This window comes from Theropithecus gelada, chromosome 11 (genome assembly GCF_003255815.1).
Source record: "Theropithecus gelada isolate Dixy chromosome 11, Tgel_1.0, whole genome shotgun sequence".
Lineage (NCBI taxonomy): Eukaryota > Metazoa > Chordata > Mammalia > Primates > Cercopithecidae > Theropithecus > Theropithecus gelada.
Window position 1 is genome coordinate 5,368,831 of NC_037679.1, and position 13,065 is coordinate 5,381,895.

At 39.4% G+C, this 13,065-nt stretch overlaps 1 protein-coding gene across 6 annotated transcripts in view; it reads right to left on the reverse strand.

Annotated features, from left to right (window-relative positions):
• SLC38A1 (solute carrier family 38 member 1) overlaps positions 1-13,065 on the reverse strand; it is an 87,056-nt gene that overhangs the window by 65,703 nt on the left and 8,288 nt on the right. The window contains exon 2 of one of the 6 annotated variants that reach the window (XM_025401128.1): positions 6,411-6,538. The exons of the other annotated variants lie outside the window; for them this stretch is intronic. The gene's annotated coding sequence lies outside the window, so the exon portion shown is untranslated. The remainder of the gene's footprint in view (positions 1-6,410; positions 6,539-13,065) is intronic. 6 annotated transcript variants of the gene reach the window in all.

Here is a 13,065-nt window from a genome sequence, read left to right on the forward strand (position 1 = left end):
AGGGATCAATTCACCAAGAAGAGCTAACTATCCTAAATATATATGCACCCAATACAGGAGCACGAAAATTCATGAAGCAAGTCCTTAGAGACCTACAAAGAGACTTAGACTCCCACACAATCATAATGGGAAGCTTTAACACCCACTGTCAACAATAGACAGATCAATGAGAACGAAGGTTATCAAGGATATCCAGGACTTGAACTCAGCTCTGCACCAAGTGGACCTAACAGCATCTACAGAACTCTCCACTCTAAATCAACAGAATATACATTCTTCTCAGCACCACATTGCACTTATTCCAAAATTGACCACATAGTTGGAAGTAAAGCACTCCTCAGCAAATGTAAAAGAACAGAAATCACAACAAACTGTCTCTCAGACCACAGTGCAATCAAATTAGAACTCAGAATTATGAAACTCATTCAAAACCACACAACTACATGGAAACTGAACAACCTGCTCCTGAATGACTACTAGGTAAATAACAAAATGAAGGCAGAAATAAATACGTTCTTTGAAGCCAATTAGAACAAAGACACAACGTACCAGAATCTCTGAGACACATTTAAAGCAGTGTCTTTAAATTTATAGCACTAAATGCCCACAAGAGAAAGCAGGAAAGATCTAAAATTGACACCCTAACATCACAATTAAAAGAACTAGAGAAGCAAGAGCAAACAAATTCAAAAGTTAGCAGAAGGCAAGAAATAACTAAGATCAGAGCAGAACTGAAGGAGACAGACACAGAAACCCTTCAAAAAAATCAATGAATCCAGGAGCTGTTTTTTTGAAAAGATCATCAAAATTGATAGACCACTAGCAAGACTAATAAAGAAGAAAAGAGAGAAGAATCAAATAGATGCAATAAAAAATGATAAAGGGGATATCCCCACCAATCCCACAGAAGTACAAACTACCATCAGAGAATACTATAAATACCTCTACACAAATAAACTAGAAAATCTAGAAAAAATGGATGAATTCCTGGACACATACACCCTCCCAACACTAAACCAGGAAGAAGTTGAATCTCTGAATGCACCACTAACAGGCTCTGAAATTGAAGCAATAATTAACAGCCTACCAAGTAAAAGAAGTCTAGGACCAGATGGATTCACAGCTGAATTCTACCAGAAGTACAAGGAGGAGCTGGTACCATTCCTTCTGAAATTATTCCAAATAATGGAAAAAGAGGGAAGCCACTCTAACTCATGATGATGAGGCCAGCATCATCACGATACCACAGCCCGGCAGAGACACAACAAAAAAAAGAGAATTTTAGGCCAATATCCCTGAGGAACATTGATGCAAATATCCTCAATAAAATACTGACAAACCGAATCCAGCAGCACATCAAAAAGTTTATCCACCACGATCAAGTTGACTTCGTCTCTGGGATGCAAGGCTGGTTCAACATACGCAAATCAATAAACCTAATCCATCACATAAACAGAACCAACGACAAAAACCACATGATTACCTCAACAGATGCAGAAAAGGATTCTAACAAAATTCAACAGTGCTTCAGGCTAAAAACTCTCAATAAACTGGGCATTGATGGAACGTTTATCAAAATAATAAGAGCTATTTATGACAAACCCACAGCCAATATCATACTGAATGGGCAAAAACTGGAAGCATTCCCTTTAAAAACTGGCACAAGACAGGGATGCCCTCTCTCACCACTCCTATTCAACATAGTGTTGAAGTTCTGGCTAGGGCAACCAGGCAAGAGAAAGAAATAAACGGTACTCAATTGGAAAAGAGGAAGTCAAATTGTCCCTGTTTGCAGATGAGATGATTGTGTATTTAGAAAACCCTATCATCTCAGCCCCAAATCTCCTTAAGCTGATAAGCAACTTCAGCAAAGTCTCCAGATACAAAATCAATGTGCAAAAATCACAACCATTCCCATACACCAGTAACAGCAAACAGAGCCAAATCATGAGTGAACTCCCATTCACAATTGCTACAAAGAGAATAAAATACCTAGGAATCCAACTTACAAGGGATGTGAAGGACCTCTTCAAGAAGAACTACAAACCACTGCTTACTGAAATAAAAGAGGACACAAACAAATGGAAGAACATTCCATGCTCATGAACAGGAAGAATCAATATTGTGAAAATGGCCATACTGCCCAAGGTAATGTATAAATTCAATGCATCCCCATCAAACTACCAATGACTTTCTTCACAGAATTGGGAAAAAAAAAAAAAAACTACTTTAAAGTTCATATGGAACCATAAAAGAGCCCTTATTGCCAAGACAATCCTAAGAAAAAAAGAACAAAGCTGGAGGCATCATGCTACCTGACTTCAAACTATACTACAAGGCTACAGTAAACAAAACAGCATGAGACTGGTACCAAAACAGATATATGGATCAATGGAACAGAACAGAGGCCTCAGAATTAACACCACACATCTATAACCATCTGATCTTTGACAAACCTGACAAAAACAATCAATGGGAAAAGGATTCCTTATTTAATAAATGGTGCTAGGAAAACTGGCTAGCCATATGTAGAACGCTGAAACTGGATCCCTTCCTTACACCTTATACAAAAATTAATTCAAGATGGATCAAAGACTTAAATGTTAGACCTAAAACCATAAAAACCCTAGAAGAAAACCTAGGCAATACCACTCAGAACATAGGCATGGCCAAGGACTTCATGACTAAAACACCAAAAACAATGGCAACAAAAGCCAAAATAGACAAATGGGATTTAATTAAACTAAAGAGCTTCTGCACGGCAAAAGAAACTACCATCAGAGTGAACAGGCAGCCTACAGAATTGAAGAAAATTTTTGCAATGTACCCATCTGACAAAGGGCTAATATCCAGAGTCTACAAAGAACTCAAACAAATTTACAAGAAAAAACCCCATCAAAAAGTGGGCAAAGCACACGAACAGACACTTTTCAAAAGAAGACATTTATGGAGCCAACAGACACATGAAAAAAATGCTCATTATCACTGGTCATCAGAGAAATGCAAATCAAAACCACAATGAGATACCATCTCATGCCAGTTAGAATGGCAATCATTAAAAAGTCAGGAAATCACAGATGCTGGAGAGGATGTGGAGAAATAAGAATGCTTTTACACTGTTGGTGGGAGTGTAAATTAGTTCAACCATTGTGGAAGACAGTGTGACGATTCCTCAAGGATCTAGAACTAGAAATACCATTTGACCCAGCAATCCCGTTACCTGGTATATACCCAAAGGATTATAAATCATGCTACTATAAAGACATATGCACACGTATGTTTATTGCAGCACTATTCACAACAGGAAAGACTTGGAACCAACCCAAATGCCCATCAATGATAGACTGGATTAAGAAACTGTGGCACATATACACCATGGAATAGTATGCAGCCATAAAAAAGGATAAGTTCATGTCCTTTGAAGGGAAATGGATGAAGCTGGAAACCATCATTCTGAGCAAACTATCACAAGGACAGAAAACCAAACACTGCATGTTCTCACTCATAGGTGGGAATTGAACAATGAGAACACTTGGACACAGGGAGGGGAACATCACACACCAGGGCCTGTCATGGGGTGGGGGCCTGGGGGAGGGATAGCATTAGGAGAAATACCCAATGTAAATGATGAGTTAATGGGTGCAGCAAACCAACATGGCACATGTATACTTATGTAACAAACCTGCATGTTGTGCACATGTACCCTAGAACTTAAAGTATAATATATATATTCATTCTTGCTAATTTATTTATTAAAAATGAATACATGAATGAATTAACTAATATAGATTTGGTAGAAAAGTTAGAAAATACAATTTTTCAAATGGAATAATACAAGCAGAAAGAAAACAGTTCACCTGTTATTTCAGCAAGTAGAGACGATCACTATATGTATATTGTTGTATGGTCTTCCATGGTTTTTCTATGCACATAGAAATGTTATTTGCATGTGCATTGCAGCATTATTCACAATAGCCAAGATACGGAAACAATCTAAGTGCCCATGGATGTGAATGGATAAGAAACACAGGCACATATAAAATAGAATGTTATTCAACCTTAAAAAAGAAGGGGATCCTCTCATTTGCCACAACATGGATGAATCTGTAGGACATAATGGTATGTAAAATAAGCCAGAAACAGAAAGAAAAATACTGCAGGATCTCATGTATACATGGTATCTTTTTTTGAAAAAAAAAAAAAAGTAATACATAGACATAGAGAATAAAACAGGTGTTACAAAGAGTTTGGGGAGGAAATGTGGAAATGTAGGTCAAAGGATATAAATTTGCAGATATGTAAGATGAGTAAGTCTAGGGAGCAAATGAACAACACGAGGACTGTAGTTAATACAGTTTGAGTATTCCTTATCAAAAATGTTTGAGACCAGAGGTGTTACAAGAAAGGGGTCCTGATCTGGACCCCATAAAAGGGTTCTTGGATCTCACGCAAGAAAGAATTCAGGGCAAGCCCACAGTGCAAAGCAAAAGCAAGATTTTTTTTTTTTTTTTTTTTTTTTTTTTTTTTTGAGACAGAGTCTCGCTTTGTCCCCCTGGCTGGAGTGCAGTGGCGCGATCTCGGCTCACTGCAAGCTCCGTCTGCCGGGATCATGCCATTCTCCTGCCTCAGCCTCCTGAGTAGCTGGGACTAGAGAGGCCCGCCACCGCGCCAGGCTAATTTTTTGTATTTTTAGTAGAGACGGGGTTTCACCGTGCTCTCAATCTCCTGACCTTGTGATCCACCGGCCTCGGCCTCCCAAAGTGCTGGGATTACAGGCGTGAGCCACCGCGCCCAGCCGGCAGCAAAAGCAAGATTATTAAGAAAGTAAAGAAATAAAAGAATGGCTACTCCATAGACAGAGCAGCTCCAAGGGCTGCTGGTTGCCCATTTTTATGGTTATTTCTTGATGATATGCTAAACAAAGAGTGGATTGTTCATGCCTCCCCTTTTTAGACCATACAGGGCAACTTCCAGATGTTGCCACGGCATTTGTAAACTGTCATGGCACTGGTGGGAGTGGAGCAGTGAGGACGACCAGAGGTCACTCTCATCACCATCTCGGTTTTGGTGGGTTTTAGCCAGCTTCTTTACTGCAACCTGTTTTATCATTAAGGTCTTTACGACCTGTACTTTGTGCTAACGTCCTATCTCATTCTGTGACTTAGAATGCTTTAACCATCTGGAAATGCAGCTCAGTGGCTCTCAGCCTCATTTTACTCAGCTCCTATTTAAGATGGAGTTGCTCTGGTTCACATGCCTCTGACATTTCCCCCCTTCCTTTTATAACAGAACCCTTAATCCTAAGGGTTGCAAAGGGATGAAGATCCATCTCTAGTAACTTCTTCGGGCTGAATAGGAGTGATGGTATTCCTGCCTAACTATGAAATATCTTGTGTTCAGGGTAGAGAGGAGCTCAGTCAGAAAGCATCAGTATGGTGAGGGACATTCATGACTCTTAAATTCTGACAAAAAGTGATATTTGGAAGATTAATAAGTGTTCGATTTAAGAAAACGTTGAGTAAGCTTATCCTTATTCCTATACAGAGTGCCATAGCAGTGTATTCCACAAGAGTAAAGCAAAATAAGTAAAATTATCTCAAGTAAACTAAATTATAAGGCTTTCCAAATTATAAGGGCAACTGATGGAACCAAGCTGATATGACATTGCTAGATGATTCCATTATGTCCAGAATTAGAATATTGATCTAGATTTTTACATTACTCATCCGTCTTGTTTGTCTGAGCAACAGCTAGAGATCACTGGTTGGTTCACAGGAATAAGCAGGGTTAGCCTAAATTGCAGGAACTAACTTAAAAGCAACTGATGAGACTAGAATTTAATAACAAGTGTAGCATAGCTCTTGAAACACAGTTTCTCTCTCCAGTTTCCCATTTTTTACTAAAGACAAGTCATAGTAACACTGATTTGCTTTATTATACTTGGCCTGATTTTTTGTATGAAGTGCAGCAAGAATAATTATTTTTCACATAAGCCTTTTGTAATTTGACTTTGATGGAACTCTGCTCCATAGAAGGAATCTCAGATAAGACTTTTTTAGAACCAAGCCTTGCAATGAGTTTGAACCCTGAAACATCTATGAGTTGGGTAAATTTCTCTCCTTTTGAGGTCCCAAGATAACTTGGGACTCCTGGACCTATTAGAAAGTGACATTTTTACAACAGGTTAGAAACCCTGTACAGGGACTGTGTAGGCAAATATGAGGCCAGTTCCCCAAAGGGATTTTACTGGTTTTACAAGTCAAGTTTGATTCCTCAAAGGAAAGCATGCTATTCCAGTCAAAGCCTTGGTAAAATAACCAGTTTCTCCAATCGCGTTCTGTTACAATAGAAAACAGATTCTTACTGCACTTATGCAAATAACTATATTGCTAAAAGTTAAGAATACTCACAGATAGTTTCCAGATTCTGGAGAAATCAGGTAGAGAGAAACAAACATGCTCCAAATTTTGTTCAGAGGAATATACTTTACATAATTGCTACAAGCTGTAAATAGCTCAAAAGAAAAGTTTCCTTGACTCTGAAAAACAAAACAAAGGGTCAGCAACATTTTAAGCAAAGTCAAAAGATTACTTTAGTCTTCTATTGTTTCGGTTAATTTAGTTAATTCCTGTTCTGCTTGATATTCATGAACATTTCACCTCTCTATGAGAGTTCTGAAAATGTTTTCTTCTATTCTAATGTCACAATTTCCAAAGTTATCAGAAGCTTGCATTTTAGGACATCTGTCAAAGTCCTATTGTTGATTATAAAACCACCTTTTAAAGAGGATTAAAACAAGAAAACGATTGTCTGTGGATGAAAAAATCTTTTAGAACAGCCACTATTAAAGCCACGATTGACTAGGAAATTTGGGTTACCTCTGTGCACGCAATAATTTTATGTAACAATTATAATTATTAATAACATACACTAAGTTGTATCAGAATTGTAGAAGTTTCCCATTATTTTGGAACACATACCAGTAACATATTTATATGAATATAGCCCAAAGAAAACCAAACACCATTTTATATTTGATAATGCTTCCTACATAACTCTTAAACCAAAAAAGCCAAATGTCTCTGTTGCATTAGTGCATCATTGATGTCAAACCTAATTCTTAATGAAACCTTATAGATAAAGTATTTAATCTTGATCAGTTTGACCATAAGGTAAGATTTTCATAAACCTTTTATAAGCCTTTACAAATTTTTGTTAAAGAGCAGAGCATGAGAAGGTTTTTCCTCTAAGAAAAACCTGTTGTGCTTTTATTCCAATGTTTAACTTATGGAAAAACTGAATAATAATACCCCTTTAGTTTTAGCCAATGTCCACATACAGAATCTTTTTTTACAAGATTCGTTTTTTACACACTTTCCATAACTTGCTTAAACCTTCGGCTTTATTCTATCTAACTTAAAACAATTCTTTAATCCTTTAATTTGGGCAAGAAAAATCCACATTCCCATACGTTCTTATAATCTTTCACCAAAAACACATTTCACTTTTCTTGCACACTTTGCATGTAGAACTGTTTTTTCAGTAGTCTTAATTATATGTTACAATGCTAACTCTTTTACTTTTGATGAAAACTTTGGTAAGTTTGGGATTTTAATTATGTACTAGGTGTGCAGCCTAGGATAACACACAGAAATGCAGATAAGGACCGACTTTTTCCAGCATAGCTACGGTGTGTGGCTAACTCCACATGTCCCTTGCCTTATCTAGAATCTAATGCTCCAAAGTAGCCAAAGTAGGTAAATTGAACAATTTTCAAAAGTCAAAGGGCCAGGTGTGGTGGCTCAAGTCTGTAATCCCAGCACTTTGGGAGGCCGAGGCAGGTGGATCACAAGGTCAGGAGATCGAGACCATCCTGGCTAACATGGTGAAACTCCATCTCTACTAAAATTACAAAAACTTAGCCATGTGTGGTGGCGGGCGCCTGTAGTCCCAGCTACTCGGGAGGCTGAGGCAGGAGAATGGCGTGAACCTGGGAGGCAGAGCTTGCAGTGAGCCGAGATTGCGCCACTGCACTCCAGTCTGGGCAACAGAGTGAGGCTCCATCTCAAAAAAAAAGTCAAAGCGGCAGTTTACAACTTTAAGGCATTTAGCAAACTTAATATCTGACCTGCATAATTTAGACCAAATGTCTTCATTTTACCAATAATCTTTAAAACTGTTTTTATTTCCCAAAGATTACTTAAGTCACATGAACTAAAAGGCATTACACTTTTTAGTTATGTGATAAAATATTTGATTTAAACTCATTATTGTTAAACCAATTAATTAAAGTTCTTTTATATTACACACACATAATACATATAAATACATAGACAAATAGAAGACAAAGGATGATCCCTTAAGCTGGGAATTCAATCCCGAACCCGGGCTGCCATTGTAATGGCAGAGAACAAGAGAAAGTACTGCCACGGGGTTGCAAGGTCAAGCTCCCAAGGACTGACCAGAAGGAAACCTCATCCAGTTTGCACACACACACATACACAAAATACATACACACACACACACACAGAGAGAGACCAGAAGTCTGGCTGGTAAGAAATTCTTACCCTTTTGCCAGCATGCCAGGCTTCTGGGTTCCCTCTCCCTGAGACCTGGCTGGCTGCATCACTACCCTGGGGGCCAAGCTGCAACACAAAGGAAAATCATCTTTTTCCATCTGGCCAGAACAAAATATGTGTGACAAAACATAGGCACTAGCCACTCTGCTTAACACCCAATATCAAACTGGCAAGGCTCAAACTTGCCCCCATCATTGTTAACCCAACCTCCAACCAAGAGTTTCAACATGTGGTCTGGGGTAAGATGGTCACCCTGAGTAATAGAAAAGATAAGAAAGGGAAAGGAGAGAGAGAAAAACGTTGCCCGTGGCAGGGTGGAGAAGGCGAAATGCTCAGGGAGGCCAGAGAAAGACCCACCCATTGCAGCACCACTGAAAAGTTCAGATGGTCACTTGTCAGTCAAGAAGTGATCTTTTCCAGCAGTCCCATCAGCTCTCAAGTTTCCCCTTTTAGGGAGGAAAAAGCATTCCATGTCCCAAGATTCTGTACATGCCTAGTCCTGTCACCCACAGCCACCAGCAGAGACTGCCAAGCAGATTAATCCAAAGAGAATAGCAGTTAACAGGCCATAGTACCAAGCCCATTCTTAGCCGAGAAGGACTTTACTGAGAGGAGAAGGACTTTACTGAGAAGGACTTTACTGAGAGGGACTTCTAACACCCTAAATCTTGGAAGGATTTCTAACCCTCCAAATTTGGGCCTCTAACCCATTATGGTCAAGTGTCCTTGCTTTTTTATCAAGAGGACCCTTTAACCATCTCTGTCTTAGAAGAAACTCTAACTCTCCTAAGTTGGGCCTCTAACCCAATCCCATTCTTTACCCAGGTGCCCCATCACTTACCCAAAGTCGGCTGATCAGTCTATTGCCTTTGAGTTGGGAGGCTTCTTCAGTATTGTACCTTCAGGGTTTGGCAGAAAAATGTTACCAGACCCTACCACTTACTACTCAAAAAAGTTAGCTTTCGGGTTGGGTGGTTCCCTCACTAGTTGCTTCTGCGGTGGCCAGAAAGATGTTATAGGACCGCACCACTTACCCAAAGCTAGCCTTTGGATCAGGGGTTTCCTCACAATATTCGCTTCCACGGTCTCCAGAAAGATGTTACAAGACCCCAACACTTACTGGGGGTTTCTGCACTATAGCCCCTTCGTCGTTGCCAGAAAGATGTTACAGGAAAAGGGTACCAGTCCAGACCCCAAAAGAGGAGGTTCTTAGATCTCGCATAAGAAAGAATTCAGGATGAGTCCATAGAGTAAAGTGAAAGTAAGTTTATTAAGAAAGTAAAAGAATAAAAGAATGACTACTCCATAGACAGAGCAGCTCCAAGGGCTGCTGGTTGCTGATTATGGTTATTTCTTGATGATTTGCTAAACAAGGGGTGAGTTATTCATGATTCCCATTTATAGACCATATAGGGTTCCTGACATTGCCATGGCATTTGTAAGCTGTCATGGTGCTGGTGGGAGTGTAGCAGTGAGGAGGACCAGAGGTCATTCTCATCATCGTCTTGATTTTGGTGGGTTTTAGCCATCTTCTTTACTGCAAACTGTTTTATCAGCAGGGTCTTTATGACCTGTATTTTGTGCTGACCTCCTATCTCATTCTGTGACTTAGAATGCCTTAACCATCTGGGAATGCAGCCCAGTACGTCTCAGCCTCATTTTACCCAGCTCCTATTTAAGATGGAGTTGCTCTGGTTCACATGCCTCTGACAGAAATAGTTCAGATTTTGGATTTTTTGGATTTTGGAATATTTGCATACATATTATAAGATACACTGGGATGAGACCCAAGTCCAAACTTGAAATTCATTTGTTTCGTATACACTTTACAAATATACCTTGAAGGCATTTTACATAATATTTTTAATAATTTTGTGCATAAGACAAAGTTTTCACTGTATTTTGACAGTGACCTATCACAGGAGGTTAGATGTAAAATGTTGTACTTGGGCATCATGTCAGTGCTCAAAGAGTTTTAGGTTTTGGAACGTTGTGGGTTTTGGACTTTTTAGAATGTGTTTACCTATTTATTTATGCATGTATTTATTGAGATGAAATCCTGCTCTGTCACCCAGGCTGGAGTGCAGTGATGAGATCTCCGCTCACTGCAACCTCTGCCTCCCAGGTTCAAGAGGCTGCTTCAGCCTCCCGAGTACCTGGAATTACAGGCACATGCCATCATGCCCAGCTAATTTTTGTATTTTCAGTGGAGATGGGGTTTCACCATATTGGCCATGCTGGTCTTGAACTTCTAACCTCAGATGATCCACCTAACTCAGCCTCCCAAAGTGCTGGGATTATAGGCGTGAGCCACCGTGCCCAGCCAGGGTTTTGGATTTTTGGATTAGGAATGTTATATCTGTATATATCTGTAATATTGTATTGTATATTTGAGATTTTTGCTAGAAGAGTGGATTTTAGGTGCACTTGCCACAAAAAAGAAGTGACCATGTGAGATGATGGATATATTAATTTTCTTGACTCTAGTAACCATTTTACCATGCATATGTATACCAAAACATCATGTTGCACACCTTAAATACACATAATTTTTAAAGCGGAGAAAGAAAGGGTTAAGCCTAAGGTCAACAATGGTCCTATAATTCCGGGCCAGCTAGTCCCATAACTGACTGTGTTTGTTTACCCACTTGGGGTTCTTGGATTCTCAGGGTTCATAGATGATAGTGATAAGGATCTAAGAACTAATATGTACCTATATTTCAAAAGGCCTCAAACAGGCTAAACAAGTTAACTAAATGGTCAGGTATCCATACTGTTAGCAAGACTGCATTAACTTGATGTGATAATCCTAAATTTTGATTGGGAATTTTATATACCTTTGAGTAATAAAAATAGGAAATGAATTAATATATTAAAGTCAACACTCAAAACTCATTAAACAGTATACTTAATATCTGGACCCTGCATTGCATATAATTTGTACTTTAATTAAAATAAAAATTAAAGCTGATCATCAAAATCTTTGAAAATCTGGGCCTCTTGAAAGGTGGGAATAATAAAAATGGCCTTTGGTAGTGAAAAACCTGGGAAGCTAGTAAATGGTCTCAGAAAAATAAGTAGTTTTAGTCTCTTTTTGCCCAAGACTATCGGTTTAACCTGTGCTTAAGATCCCGGCTCCTCCACTAGGATCTTGTTTCTCTAATTCCTCTCTGCCTTCCCTGACTTCTTGACATCCATCATTCTCAGAGCTCTTTATCTGGAATATAACTCTGTCTAGAACCTTGAACTATCACTACACCCCTTTCTTTACTGCTAGCAGTCTCTAAACTACTTACTACTGCCACCACTCCTCTGAAATCATGCCTGATTAGTAAATTCTGGCTCCACCACTTAGGAGCTGTGTAACCCCAGGCAAGAAGGTTAACTTCTCTTTGCCTCAGTTTCCTCATCTGTAAAATGGACTTAAAGAAATACCCATCTGATACAGTCATAAAGATTCCATGACTTGGTACATGTGCGGCACTTAGAACAGTGTCTGGCCCGGGTCCTGTAAGTTACTGTAACCACTGTTCCTGTTTTCTGACTTCTCCCAAATAACTCCACAATGCATCCTCCCAAGAGCTGCTTCTTGGTCTCCTCTGCCAGATCCCTCCTCCTCTCAACTTTCTGTGTAGAAGTAGCTCTTTGGGCCTCCACTCTTCTTGCTCCACGCATTCCAAATTCTTTCCTTTTTAGGGCTTCAGGGCTGTAGTGTCAAGTTTCATTCTACAAAAGCATCTTTCAGATCTTTCTTCCCAGTCTTTTTCACTTTATAAAACTAGAATTCCTTTGCATTATGAAATAGGATCTCCCTCATAAATACAACTTGATCATGATCATGCCACTTAACATGTCACATGTTTCTTCATCTGTAAAATGAGAGGGCAGGAGGGAGAGGTGATCTCTCAGGATCTTTCCTTCTCAGAAACATTTCCATAAATTCTTTTCAGACTCCCGCTGCCTTCTGGACTACTCCATTAGGATATCTGTCATTACCTCAGACTCCACATGCCTAAAGCAGGACGCATTACCTGACCTCACATGCCAGCATTCTATTTCTGTTAAAGATATAATGCGCATTCTCCTTGTCACTCAGACTTGAAACTTGGGTATGGCTTTCATACAGCCTCATATCTAATCAGTTGCCAAGTCCTGCCAACATTCCTTCATAAAGTCCCTTTCCTTTCCCTTATTCCTTACAGTTTCACAGCTTGAACTTTGCCACAGTCACTCTCCGCCATGCTACCTCCTGCTTCTTGCCCTCTCCCACCTAGAGAGGCAGATTCTTCCTGAAAACATGGTCTTGCACATTCCTCTTTCTGCCTTGCCAATCATAACTGTTCCCTCTACAGGATGAGGTCTAATCTCTAGAATCGCAGACAGCTTTCTCTTTAACTTATGCTCCCACTACATTCCTTCTGACTTTCCATTCGTGCAATGGGTCTACTCTTACGCAGTTTTCTGCTTTGTTCACACCATCCCCCTG